The sequence below is a fragment of the Osmia lignaria genome, chromosome 7 (assembly GCF_051020975.1).
Source record: "Osmia lignaria lignaria isolate PbOS001 chromosome 7, iyOsmLign1, whole genome shotgun sequence".
Classification (NCBI taxonomy): Eukaryota; Metazoa; Arthropoda; class Insecta; order Hymenoptera; family Megachilidae; genus Osmia; species Osmia lignaria.
This window is the reverse complement of record NC_135038.1, coordinates 3954885-3970341: the sequence shown is the minus strand read 5'-3', so window position 1 is coordinate 3970341 and position 15457 is coordinate 3954885. Positions and strand designations below refer to the sequence as shown.

Sequence of the window (15457 nt, the reverse complement as noted above, 5' to 3'; positions counted from 1 at the left end):
TGAATTGTATTAAAAGACAGACATGCTGTAAAGAATACCAATATCATATTTTCAGGATATGTTTAATATTGATATTTTTTAACATTGAGATAGTTTATTTTTCACACATACTGTAGCTAAAACACTTTGCGAATGTTAGCGACATCTATGATTAAATTTATTATGGCAGTGATCTATAACTATAAGAAATGTTACACCACCAAGTCCCTGTGGCGCAGAGGATAGCGCGTTGGACTTCTAATCCAAAGGTCGTGGGTTCGATCCCCACCAGGGATGAAAACGTGGTTGATAAAGGGGTGTTTCTCCGTTATAAACCATTTATTTTTTTATTTTGTTTCTTCGAATTAATTTTATTTTACGCTAATGATCTATATCATTTTTTATTAACTCTTCATCAACTTTTGCAGTAACAAAAAATTTCTTTCCAACAGTTATCTTAGATTTACCACACTCGCTGTTAAGTTTGTTTTAATTTTAGTTGCTCCTGGTTTGAAGCAAAAATAATACCGAATGATGAGCGCGCAAGAGAGGGATGGACTCCGAGGTGAATAGACTTCGTGTAAATATGTATCCCCGCGTAATAATCGTGTTGTTCTCTTTATGTCGTAGCCAGTTATCTCTTTTTCTGCATTAATGAATTTAGAACGTTCACGAACCTCTGTTAATGTTCAATTCCACATTTTATCATTAACTACACGTTCCATTTGATTTTTAGAAAAATTGATTTCTAATTACACTACAAACTTAAAATCTTCACACGATGAAAAGAAGAATTATATAATTTACTGAATTAATATTTATGTTAAGCAGTGTAAACATGTTGTTCGTTTACTTTTTAATGATAAATATCAAGTTCCTTGAAGGAAATCATTCGTTTAATTGTAAGAACAATGTATCGCACTCGAAATCTTCTGGAACAAAGCCAATTGTGATATAGCACGAGACAGTTAGACGCTTCATTCGCATTTTTATTATAGAATCGTGCAGAAACCTCATAAATAGCTACTCTACGCATTTTATCTCTGTTGTTACTGGTAAACATTACAGAAGATCGTGACGTCTTCTTTTCCAAGAACTGACAATGTCTTTCAAGAATGATTCTCCTAAATATCATACACGATTCTCGTGAGTTCGAAGCAATTTTCAGTAATATTTTCAGTATATTAATTAGATTTGAATTAATAAACAAAGAATCTTATCAACAAATCTAAATATATACATGTTTATTAATACTGATTAAACGCTTTAATTGTCAGGTAATTTCTTTTTTTCTTAAAAATTATTTTTATTTTATGCTATTTATGCTAGACGATTCCACTTATCTGAAATAGTGAAATTTTTCTATTTTAGATCTTAATAAACATCCGTATCTAGAACAGCCTCTTTATCGCGGTTTTATTTAAATTGCGATACGTGCTAAATTAGTCTCACATATTACTGTGTAAACATACTGTGTGACTGAGTTTTGGAAAACAAGGTAATATTCACTAATAGTATTTTTGATTTTTCTCAAATTCGAGCATCTATATCTTCAGAAAATTTTAATAAGTGATAAAAATACTTGTCTTTTATTAATTTAATGATTCACCTGGAAGTGAAGTATCTAGACTTTAGACGTTCAATCTGTCGAGCTGGTGTTTACCACATAATTCAAGCCTGTCTGTTACGGATATTGATCATTAATTATTAATGGACACCTTTTACACTTTACGATCGCATCAATACATTGCCAGAGGTGTCGTTTTCTTCTGCTCAGCAATTTACTACTGATTCTAAATTGCTTAATTAAACTCTGATTTTCAGACGACAATCTGTTTTACATTCAAGAAGAAGCCATTTTTGTATATTTAAATTAACACGAAGACTTGATTATTCAGGAATTTTTTTAGCACTAGAACCGGTCTAAATGACCAATCTAATATTCCTCCTTTTTTTTTCTCTTAAATCGCAGAGATTATCAAGATGCTTTATTCTTGTGTTAATTTTTAAATTTTACTTTCATGATGTGATTATCTTAAAAGATGCATCAGATGCATTTGTGTAAGAATCTTCTTACAGTACTAAACGGATTAATAAGTTATACTTTTGTGCGTCAGGTAGTTAAACGATGAACTAAAATGCAAATTGTAGCGGATAAGCGTGACTCATATCCGTAATTAATTCCTTTTCCATCTCGATGTCCACGTATGACAAATTTACCGCTAGTCATAACAACGGGGCAACGTTTTAAATTGCCACTTCAAATATTTTACTTCCTGATTCATGCTGGATCAATTTCCCATTTCCTTTCATTGGAACTCTTTTATTTGCCATCACTGATACGTGATGCTTTCTATATAAAAATAAACGGTAATATACTTCTCTTAATTAAATAGGAAGTTAACCAGGAAACATTATGTCCAGTAGAAAATAAATGGATCTGAAGTAAAAAGGAAAAACTTGTACTTACTGGCTAATGGATATACGTTTTAGATTGAACATAGAAATAAAATCTTATTATACGCTTTAATGAAATCTATTCCACGATATAATTAGCAGACATATTGATTAGACATGATTCTAATCTATTAATTTTGTGTTAAAACGTTTACATATTAACTTTAATGTATTTGAAGATAACTAGTTCTCATGCTTTACGTGTTGAGCATGTATAATATTTTCTTTAATAAGCATTATGATAATTAATATAGAGTACCAAATGGATTTAGATTCTGGCTACATTAGCGAGGAAAACTTCTTTAGTCATGTTATACTTTCTCTTGTTTTTCCATGTATAGATCAAAATATTGCTATATCATTATTCGAAGTTCGATCACTGGATCACGATTTAGGGTACATCCTTGACCTCTTTTTACAAAATTATTCAACACGTTGCGAAACTCGTCCAACATTGTGGGGGTGTATCGATGTATTTTAGAAGTAGACATTTTATAGGTTTTTCACTGTTTCTTGCAACACGTTTTCGTTTACTCGTGAACGATGGAATTAGTCACGTATCGCGTGAAATTTAAATGAAACGAGTGTAAAGTTAATATAGTCGTTCTTGGAACTTTAAACAGGCACAAAATACAGAAAAGCGATAAACCGGAGTAAGTAAAATAAACTGTTCGAAATAAATAAAGCGTGCGAAATTATTAATAAATAAAATTGACATTATTTTTATGCATAAAATGCATTATCAGAGAGAAAATGATATGGAGCATCTTATTTTGTCAATGAGCTAAAATTGTCAACGTTATCAACGTTATCGTCGCCAGATTAACACTATGCATTTGGCTGTTTCAGATAATTCGTCAAATACATATAATTGGACCTTCTTTTAAACAAAAGTAGATAACATTTAGTAATAAATAAGAAACGGATCACTGCAAATTTTATGGGCGTACTCTTGACGTAGTTGAAAAACAAGTCAGCGAAATTGTCGTTATAATTTGATAAGTTTAACTCTTTCTTCTTTCAAGATGCTTCTACAAAATCCACAAAAAAAAATTGTAACCGAAACACATTCCTTCCGTACCTATTCAAACGATTACGAACTTATCAGTTAATCTCGGTCTGGAGGATACTTTTAGTCCCTTTGACACCTTTGTATTAGATTTTAATAATACACAGGCAACACATAATTGTAGGACTGTACAATTTTATTAAATAACAAACTTGTTAACTACTATTAATTTAGAAATTGTAATTAGAATTTAGAAATATACGATTGAAAATTTGGAGACAGAAACCTGAGTTTCGAACCTAACATCTTTGCATTACGAAAGCCTAGACACTACCTCTTTCCTTACTTCTACCCTGTGTACTATCTCTTTATTTAGAATACTAATTTCACAAAATTGTATTATATAAAAATACTATTAAATTGCTAATAAGTTTTATAAACAAAAATAGATTAATGTCTTATAATTTAAAAATTGTTACATAAATAATCATTGACCATATTGTTATAATACAATTTTAAATAACACAGAAGTTGATAAAAAGTCATTTTTATACCATGTTACTAAATTAATTCCCTTCTTAACATAATGTTACACGTGTCTCACATTATGATGTTCATGCTTGTGCTTCATTAACCAAAGGACACGGTCTATCACGTTAATGAAAATCAATATTAAACTGTTTCAGCGATGGAACCTCACGATGAAGTGTTTTGAATTGGTATATCCCCTTTAAGCTGGTTCCTAACTGGTTTTACCAACAGTTTATCCATATAATCTGTCGTAGCAATGCTTCACCTGAACTGTGGTGCACTCTGTTTCAAATCTTCTGTGTCTCTCAGACTACAGTCGAATCTTTATCATTCAAAAACCATTATAAGGTACTTTCTCAAAATTTATCTACTAGTAAATGTTGCAGATAACTCTTGAACATTCGGTATTAAAATTTTTCGTAGAATCGTCATCGTTCTCTGCTTCTGGCAAGTCAGATAGTGAAAGTGTTGGTCTCGAAGCAAGACCATGAACATGGTACTGTTCGTGACTTCTGGCACGAAATCTTTATAACGAGCATTCAATTAATAAATTTTTGAACAACTGAATCATTGCTATAGAAGCAAGAGGAAATTATTTTCAAGATAAAACATAATAAATTAATATTGTAATAATACAGCAACGAATATTGTCAGAGTTGTAAATATTCTTCGTTTTCCTTTAAACAAGTCACTCGTTTCTGCTGCTTTCACGAGATATTTAATTATCTCTTCGCCTCCCATTTATACATGCGCAACGTAATCACATTGCTCTAATCAGGAAATGGGGGAGATGCATTTCGTGTATGTACAGATACTATAAGATGCATAGTTCATTCTTCGATTTATTGTTCCCCAGATTTTAACAATTAATTAACTTTTCTCTCTCGGCAGTAACGACGTTACTTCATCGTACACTATGGCCAAGTAAACTTGAAAGGCTGTTTCTCTCGTTACGTTTTACGGATGCTCCTTTTACCTTATACCACCGTGAAATCGCACACTCAACCTTACAGTTACACGGTACGAATGGGTTAAGTGACAGTACGAAGATAATGACGTCAATCAAAGGGCTTAATAATCGATAACGTTAATTAAATATCGTCATTATCAACTACGACACCCTATTAATGAATCTAAAAATTGATCAAACTCAATGAATGAAAGTTCTAACGAATAATATCTTATCGGTTAACCGGACAGTGAAAGGTCTCGAATGATCCAACATCTGGAGTTAAGATTCACACCTGTAGTCTGAGAACGACGTGTTCCTAAGCTGATCGTTTTACATGGAAATTTACCAGAAAGATTAACCTACTGTTATTGCGATCGCGTGGTTATTATTTGCTTTCATGCAACCTTATTCGAGCATATTAAAATCGTCATTCCAATTGACCTACGGAGGAGGAGGACCCCCTGTAAGCATATCGATGTAGATACATAAATCAAAATCAATTATGTGCGAACAGTTACGTAAAAGAGACGATACCATATCGTGGACACGTTGTACAATACTCTATAAGTGAATCCAGTATATAACCTGGTGAAACCGCTTTAACTAAATTGCATTACATAATCTTGAGTCACACTGCGGTCTGCAGTGTTATGCACCAGAAAAAAAAAAAAAAAAGAAATACACCTTCAAGACTTTAAAAGGAATGTTTCGAGATCGTTTGAAGTAAAGTTTGCGTTTCTGATATTCTTTGCTCAAATATCTGCTAATTGGAGCCAGACTAGTTTGGCTTTCAAATGAAAGAAAAAAAAGAATTTAGCGTATGCGAAAAAGGGAATCTCTGCTCGAAATAGATATATATGTTTCTATTGTAAGAAGAGGCTGACGTGAAACGCGCTCTTCTTCCGGTTTCATTATTCTTCTACGGAAATCTCACAACTCGCAATAAGTAAGGTTATTATGCAAGAAATTCGTATCCCACGTTAGGAAAAATCACTAATTTTAGAGCGTGGGACGTTCTCATACCTCGAACCCCGAATTAGTACTGTTCCGCAGCAAGCTTTTATTCGTCCACGAAATTAACAGTGCAATTACCCTGTTAATCGTTCATTTTTTCATAGATTATCATTGAAATTTATGTAAATGGACGAATAAAAAAGAGTTGCACGAATTGACGAATGCAAGAGAGGATGGATGATGTTCTTTGACCATTTTCTTGGGGTCTTGGTTGGTCGTCATGGCGACCGGAAGGGTCTACGCTCTCTTGTGCTCTCGAGGTCGGCAAGGACGAGTCGTCGAGGGGTGCCAGCTACACTCGTTTCTACCATTCGTCACATATTTGCAAGAGGCTCTCTTTCATTCTGACAAATCCTACGTTTCTCCCATAACAACGGTACAGTTTAATTTAAAAGATGGAGGAATTGTATATTTGAAATTGAAACATCTTTTTCAAACTTTTCAGCAATGCTCTATATGCTTGACATGCAAACTGGAAAATCAATAAGCAATAGATTATTGATATTCAGAGGAGGAAGGATTCTGATTGCTCCGTTTCTATGCAGGGTACGAGTAAAATAAGAAAATAAAGAAAAACAGTAATAAAATTTCGAATCTCTTTGTTAAGAGCTGAATGAAAGTGACACTGAATTCGCCATTAAAGGAAGTTCTACTCCTTATCTTTGTCAAAGTTAAAACGTTTACTTTGATACTGTGCTGATATAAACTTGCACTATAAATTTTCTATTTATTTATCAATGACTGTACGTTTACTTTGACTCAGTCCCTTGAACCATTGATTAACCATCGGGGTCAATGGTTCCTTCAAAATCTTGCTTCTCAGGCAAGGATCATCAATCTCTTCTTTCGTGGACAATACCATTGAAACAGTCGCTATATAAATAAAGGCGGACTGCAAAGTTCTAGAAGTCCATTCATGAATCACCATTTCTATTTAAAAGTCAAATACCCCTGTCTAACATTTTTCGTATTTCTCCTATTTTGCTAAATAAAATTGAAAAATTACTCTATCGAGTATTTTTTAAAATTTTGTTCCAAGTCAACTTCTCTAAAAAATATGTCACCGAGTGGAATAAACGGATGTTTGTTGACGACAGTTCAAGGAAATATTGTGCACACGGTATCAGTTCCCAGTTGTGCCGTTTCACGTTTTCCAATATCACTTTGTTTTTCAAGTAGTTTGTCATCGAAATGCATTGTTGATAGTTTTTCGCGTTCAAAACATATTTCTCATGCAGCTCGGAAATGTTTGTTCAACCATCTACCATTTTAGAGATGTACTTTCAGCATCGCACACACTCTGTGTATAGTATTTTTAAACAATTCACAACAGTGCAATTTTGTAGGAATTTTATTTTTAGAAGTCTGAAAAAACGTTTTATGCCTTTTACCAAGGACCGAAAACATTTCCATATTAATCTTAAATAGCTTCACTTTATTACCCCGATTCTTACAGAAGGAATTACAAAGATGCACTGTTTTTTTCGTACCGGTATTCTCGTCAAAATTTCCCCGATTCTTGTTATCTTTATTCGCGAAAACTGCACAGCATATGAATTTATGCTCTAACGATCATGAAATCTTGAAATTTCAATGAAACGCTAGTTTATCGATATTAATTCTGCTGTATCTAATCACGCGAACAGCTATCGCAGACTTATGCCGATTTCAGTTCAAAGTTTCCAGTCCAAGAGTCTGACGATACCGTCAATCATTATTCATATTTACAAAAGTACTTCACATAAAGGTATCATTTTCTGCAGACGTGTAAGAACACTTGAGGTTGTGACAAAGTTAACGATCGAACAATCTATGTATCTGTATCATTATTTCAGGTCGTGATATTCTTAAATACACGAATGACTGAGTTTACGTCATTAACAAGCATCGACGTTTTTATTTCATTCAAGTAAGTACCTTGTTTAACGCTTTGAGTCATCCATGTCTGGCTGACGTAGATATTTTTATATGGGCTTGTTATTTAGTTTAATTTGATGATCTGCACTATTCTCGATCATCGTTAGAGAAAAAAAGAGTTAGATTCTTTGGCAAAATTTCCTTAGAAAAAGTCAGCGAAGAAATTGATAGCTGGTTCGTTGATTAAAAACGCCTGATAAACAGAGAATATTGGATACACCTACGCACATATCAGTGCCGCAGAGCGTAAAGCTTCACAATATTTTTATTAATAAACCACGTAGCTGCGGTGCAAGCTTTCACCTTTAAACTTTAACAACTCTCGGATTATGTACACCGTATATCATAGTTATTATTCTGCACAGGATATTAAGCAAACCATCTCACTTCGTTTCTTTTATCCTCTAACCGAGCGGAAAAATCAGCACGTTTCCTTTTGTAACAGCGAAAAAGAATAGAAGGGCCGACCTTTAATGGACTAAAATACTCGGATCAATTTGGAAAATTTTGTTTATCGTTTACTTGTATCGGTACTCGATCGATCTCCCATTGTTTCCCACGATAAAACTCATTGTTTATCATTTCTATTTCGCGACAACCGACCTCTGACCCTCGAACCGTACCGTTTCGCGGTAAGATTAGAATACACTTCTTTGCAACATTGTCCTGTGGATCTTTTACGTAAGTACATCTTTTGGATAAAAATCATTGACGCAAGTCGTACACATATATTTATTCACCGGGGTCGACGTATCCGAATCTATGAAAGACTTTTCGAAGAATATTTGACTTAACATTTTTATTGTCCCATTTTTTAGCAGCAGAGAAACGTCTCGTGCTTTGTCGACTATTATTCCTCAAATCAATTATTCTATTTTCTGATCTAATTAAAATTATCTCCCAAAACGTTCACCCAGATGTTCGAAACACCTTTGTGCCTCACATCCAGCCAATTTTATGGCAGAGCCTTATACATATGTCTCTTACACCGACAATACCGTCAGCTCCCGATATAAAAGCTGCTTTCTTTTTCATCTCAAGACTCTGCAGATGCGCGAAAGCCGTTACAATTGTTACCGACAAAAGAGGAACTCCTGTCCACACTAAGGTGTACCCTCCAGATGCTTTCAATTCCGTCAAATACGTTATTTCATTGAAATTTCCCATCTAGATAAGTCGCGTACCTTTGCTTTCGTTTATTCTATAGCCACGAAATGGCAGTGATAAATAGAGAAAAAAAAGAATCAGGAACAAATTATTCGCTTCTGAAGAATGACGTTCGCTAATTAAAAAGATTATTCTTTTACAAAATTAAAGCGTTCAGGGTCATCGGTATTGTTTTTTCCACGATATCATGTGTTTTTCAGTGTACACAAACTAAACAGATAGAAAAAAATGGCACATGTTGTTTACTCGGAATATTGTACGTTTCAAAATGTTTGATACGAGAAATCTAGAAGAACGGATTAGAACTGATATTTTATTGTATATATTTTTTTATATGCAACCGAAGTTTAGATCATTTTTTTAGATCCTTTATATCAAATTCATTTCGTAACACGAAGTTTTTCATTAAGAAGTAAACAGTATTTAGTATCTTTCAATTTTATTTTTCCCGTTCTTTTGGTTAAGATTCCTCTGTTCTACTCCAGTTTAACAAAAACATGTAATCCTTTGTTGAAAATAATACCGATGGGAACTTGGACACTATGGCCTTGAAATAAATGACCTTTACCAAACAACTTTTGTTCTTGTTCTTTTTTTTTTCATGGCCGAACGTTGCAGTGACATGCAAGCTTATAATTTTACCTTGTATCGTATGTAACAGAGTTACACAGATATTGGAATTTATAATTCTATGATTGATAATTATCGTTAATAAAAAAATAAACATGTAACACTTGCAATATCTACATAGGAAATATATTGACGTAGACATTGACAAAAAGTGCTTAAAAAAAGATTAAAAAATTCTAAATATTTAGTTTAATCAATGTTGCGAACCGATACAATCCTTATCATTGATTACCATGTATTACACATATGTCAAAACAAATGTTTAGACAAGATTGATGTTTTGAAAAAAAAATGTCTATAATCGTGGGTGGTTTTTATTCAATTAACCTACAAAGTAACGAATCTTATGTAATAAGATTAACAGATGGCAATCACGTATATTGTTCACAGTTAGCTCGTGTTATCAGGCTGGGACGAACAGGACGCATCTCGAATACGATAAGAACCAAGTGTTTTTCTCTTATCTAGCATTCGAAAGGCTTGGGACAAGGATTTCATTAAAGTAATTATATATTGAAACGATAATGAAACAGCGTTACGGAACAGAGTCTAAGTACCATGCGTCGCCGACCTTCCGGACGCGTACTTGGTATCTATGAGCAAGCAGAGTATGGAAGGAAAAGTTTCTAAATCCCTAAAGGATTGAGATTCAAGGCTTGTTCTGTATATACGATCAAAGATAATTCATATATAAAGTAAAGAAAATTTATTTTACTCATTTTGGTAACTCATTAATAGGTGATAAATAATGAAAACGTTCCAACAATCGAGTGGACATTATTGTATAATTACTCATTCATACATAAAAATGGTAAGATTTATGATCATTCGTAATCATTCATTCGTTATTCATCTAATATTTACAAAAGAGCAAAGGAGAAACTTAATATGTAATGTTATATTAATATACGAGACGAACATAAAGGACAATCAGTATCGACATTTGAAACGCGACGAGTTCTCGAATCGATATCCAAGTACAATCAATAAATCGAAATGAACACGTATCAGACGGCGACTGACTTTCGAGAATCGCAACAATTTCCTTTCCTTTCTTTCTTATTATTATTCCTCCACGTCATCTCCTAATGTAACACACAGAGTACATAGTACCTTGAAGCCATTTTTTAACTATGACGCCATCGTCTACGTAATATCACAGACAATCTTAAAGTTTACCACAAAAAATGATAATTGTTACATCAATGCTTTGAAATGATATCGATCATTTTCGATCAATTTAACGATCGATGATATCAGACATGTTACTCCTTATTGAACACGTAAAGTGGTTCAAGTAACGTGTCCGAAGAGAAAAGTTATAAAAGTTGACATTCATCAGACACGGTGTATCGTTCGTTCGACGAACAACAAGAAAAATGAACACTCGATGCATGTGCGATCGAATCTGATCCTGGTCCGATGTTAACAATTTAATTTTCTATATGATTTTTTTCTAAGGAGTTAAGGATCAAACACTTTGGGTACCATCGTACACTCTACATGACAAAATGGCTACCATACAAAATAATTTCATATATACTGTAAATGCAGTTTTACAGTTAAAAAAATCGAAATCGCTTGTGCGTAACAGAGATTGCGCGATTATGTTCAACGAGTATAATTTACCGTTATTTGTTAGCGATTTCGGTAATCAGCTTTTTAATTCGAATTAATTGCAAAATTGAAAATGAATTTCGTTGAACATGCATTGGTCATTAAGATAATTGCTAATAAAATGTCCATTCCTATCTGTCATTCGGTATATTGCACGTTCTTTTATCTATAATTTGTTTACTTCATAAATCATAGAATTCCAAGTGAAAGTAAAAGTTAAATTAATTTTCTTCTATATATCAGTTAACGATTAAGTGATCATCGTATCAGTTGATATGTATCATTAATTGGCCGCGGTTGAATTAATCCCGACATGTGACTCATTTCGAAATGCAGCTATTTTAAACGATTCAAAGTATCAGGATTATTTTAAACACAATTCAAAATACACGTAGCTGGTCCTTTCCTTAGATTAAGGTTCGTGGTCTTTTCGAGTAGCTATTCATCGAAAGGATGAATTTAATAAAGGATAATTTAGTTGGTAAAGATTCATCGAGATCAGGTTCGATTCGAACGTCCTTCGAGACCTGGTCAAGGTAAGAGTGAAGGGATGATCGAAGGAAACCGAGCCCTCTCACTCGGCTGATTCATCAGGATCCTCTTTTTAACTATTAATCAGAGGCTATACGCGGTAGTTTGCAGTTGCCAGGTCAAAGTTAACGGTTATTTTCGCCGGAAAGAAGAGAAGAATCAGCAGTGCACACTCGGGCTCGCGTGTAGGTAGCCCCATAAGAGAAACGTTGACCTCCTCCTCTGTTGCTTCTCCACCTTCTCCTACTCCTTCTCCTTTTCCTCCTTCCATATTCGTGTGTTCTCCTTTCTCGTTTCGAAGACTTTGATTTTCCTTCGTATCTCCATGTCTCGTTTCAAGCAACACGCTGCGCCGGCTAGAAGGAACGCTGCGATTGGTCATGGCTGGCTAGGATCGATGATGCTGCTAGTTGCTGGAGCCTAGTGACAACATGGCCTCGCGGTACTCCTCTTCAACTCCCGATAACACCTTCCGAATGATTCGCTCACTCGATTTGTTTCCAATAAATCGGGTGGAGCCGATTTAGAAATTGGCCGTATACGATTCCGTTTCTCGGTCCAGATCGACCACGGATACGGTCGTATTTGACGGATGCTTCTCGAACTGAGAAAAGTGGTTCTTCGTGTAAATTAAACAGATCCAATGAAAAACGGCGATTTCGCACACAGGAAGATGGAGACGTTGGATCAAGAAGGCGGGGGTTTAAATGGTAATACTTTTCTTTTCGAGTGCGCTCTCCATTATTGCGGAGAGGAATTGATCGTTTTGGCTTTCGGCCATTCGCCGTGAACGACGAAATGTCACGACTCGCCTGGCTAACAAGGTGATCGTCCTTAGATCTCTTCCTCCTCGACGATCGGTAGGCTGCTCTGGTGCATCAACGGGCTCGTTCTCGCGGTGAAGGCCATTATCCAGTAATCGAGCTCTTTCTTATTCTCCATCAGAAAGGTTAACGCGATTGGTGAATCGAAACCTTTCTGCCTTACGAGGAATCCTTCGTCACCGTAACGCTCGATCGTCGTGTTTCTCAAGTTCAACACGCCCAATGGTCTGCACACCTTCTTCTGTGGATAAATTACGGTGAAATGTTCAACGCTTGTCCGGTAGACCTTCACCTGAACGCCCTGACGATGACCGTTCGGACCTACCAAGGTCATATAGCCACTCATGTTCTCCGTGTTCCAGCAAGAATCCACGTTCGAGTCCTTCAGGCTCGACTGGTTAAATTGCAGGAAGTTAGTATGCATTGCTACGTCGGCTGGCATCTCGCTTGCTGCGTTATTTCTTCCTTTCAACTCGCTTCAACTTCAACGAGATACCAGTTGAATGTCCCCCAATCGATTTGGTTCGACGATAAGATTGTTAAAAATTAATTCAGAAAAAAATCTGAACACGCGCAGAGTCAATGACTCGTTTACGTAAAGTACCGTGAAAAATCAGCTACTCGCACTCCGGACTAGTATGCGACGCTCTTTCGCACCGTACTGGCCGTTCAAACTTTCACCGCCTCTATTTATACAAGGTGCGCGTTTCGTGGATGCACGCGCATGCGCAGTTCTACCTGCGCAGTTCTACCTGCGCAGATCCTCGTGACAGATGTCACAGCGAATGATAGTATTCGTGAGTTATTATAATTCAAAATTATTGGCCGATACTGCGACTAAAATAATCGAGTTACGGAATAATTTCTTCAAATCGCACGTGCGTCGTAGTTTAATGATGTTACGTACTGTTTATTAGCGACGCTCATTAATCATAATGTTGTAATAATGTTTTCCTTCTCTAACTTGCCGGGAAGTTTATTTCCCGTAAACATTGTCATTCGATATGTCGCAGTAGAACGACTTTCAGAAAGAAAACATCAGAAGTGTTTTTCCTTTTCTTCGATGCTGTTTTCCTGGTCGTCAATTTTGTGAAATCAATCTTATAGTAGAATTTTGGTATGTTAAAAATTACACAATGTATCCTTATGTCATTGGAAACATGTAAGACTTATTTTTAAATCTTTTTATTTTGCATTGACGTGCGATTTGAAAATAACGCCGCTGGTACCATCTAACGCCAAGTAGCAACACTAACTGTGGCGGTTCTTTCGAACTAGATCATGGTTTAATACTTTGTCGAAAGATGACGGTGGTAGTTATCTTTTATGGTGGTAATTTCAAAACGGAAAACTAATATGAAAAAAAAAAAATGTTTCCTAAGCAAATTGTTTACACCTTTTAATTGCATATCCGGATATTTACAAATTCATTTGTCGCACTTGGTGCGTTCCAAATAAACAACAGAGTTTCTGTCAAACTTATTGCGCTTCGTTATGCTCTTTTTGTAAGTGTTTCTGGCAAACGGTCAAATTTCTCGTAGCTCTCTCAATTTGCGGAATGTACTTCCCGAATTTAGAGGAGGAAACTAAGCACTTTGGCTGACGCACAGTGTGAATCAGAGTTCACAGCTCGAGTGTCCCTTTGCCAAATAACAGGTTGGTACACTCATCGGTATTCACTGAACGTCAGCTGTTCTCATTCCCTCCATCAAATAAATAAACAGTTGTACTTACTATTAAATGCAAAGAGGCAAAAAATATAATTATCCGTTTCGTATTTAAGGGCTTTAGTCTATCTTTGTTTTACAAAATAAAATTGCCAATAAAATATCGCAACTGGACCGTTGCGCTATCTATTAAAAAACTTGAGACTGCCGAAGTCGGTAAGTCGTCGAGTAGTTTCGGTTGTTTTTTAATAGATGGCACAGAGATGGAATTTTTAAAAATTAATTTTGCGCAAATGATTTTAGAAACTACACGAAACATTAATCTCGTTTATGCTTTGATTTTTTTAAATTCTTTAACAGCCTGTTTCGAGGGAGAAAATAAATTTGCATAAAGCAAGAGGAATTTATAAAATGACTAGAATGAGGAGGAAGAATGATAGGTCGGTAGCTGACACAACGAGGCAAGGGTGAAACACGTAAAATTGTACAGGACGAAATGTGCTTGACTGCATACCACGCATCGCTTCTTTAATAATAGATAAAAAACGTGGGCGTAGCGCCAGAAAAAGAACGACAAACGCGTAACGACTAGCCCGAAAATTTGAGTATGGAGTATCGAGCATCGAGCATCGGGCCTGGATACGTCGACCGTTCAAGGAGCGGGTGTGCGATGAAAGGAAAGAAAAAGAGAAGAAAAAAAAATAATTAGAATGTAGAGATTGTAAAATTTATCTTTTTCCTCATATTCCAAGAATCGAGCAGTGCCGATATATTCAAGAATCGTGTGTTATCGCGTTGCAACTGTTGCCATTGCGAGAATAAAACAGGAGAAAGAGAAGATGAAGAGATAGGAGAAAAAAGAATAAGAAGAGGGTGCGCGACTTGGAAAAAGATTGTGAACGAAACGACTCTCCTAAGCGATGACAACGTTCGCTCAAAGAACTCTCTTGGGACTAACGATACTCGTCGCCCTTGGCTTAGTGACTCTGTTAGCATCGAAAAAGTTCGACGTTCAATTAAGACAAAGGAACGGACTGTTGATGGAAATGATCAACAATGTCAGCGTACAAGTAGACAGACTCGATTCGGGATACGAAGGCTTAACGACTCAGACGAATCTAGCGAGAAATCGTTTGGCACGATTGATTATGTTGCATCGTGA

At 35.4% G+C, this 15457-nt stretch overlaps 1 non-coding gene across 1 annotated transcript; it reads left to right on the top strand.

Annotated features, from left to right (window-relative positions):
* The first annotated feature begins 203 nt into the window (after positions 1-203).
* On the top strand, positions 204-276 carry TRNAR-UCU (transfer RNA arginine (anticodon UCU)). Its single transcript has one exon. It is a non-coding gene; the product is annotated as a tRNA-Arg (tRNA).
* Positions 277-15457: the final 15181 nt, after the last annotated feature.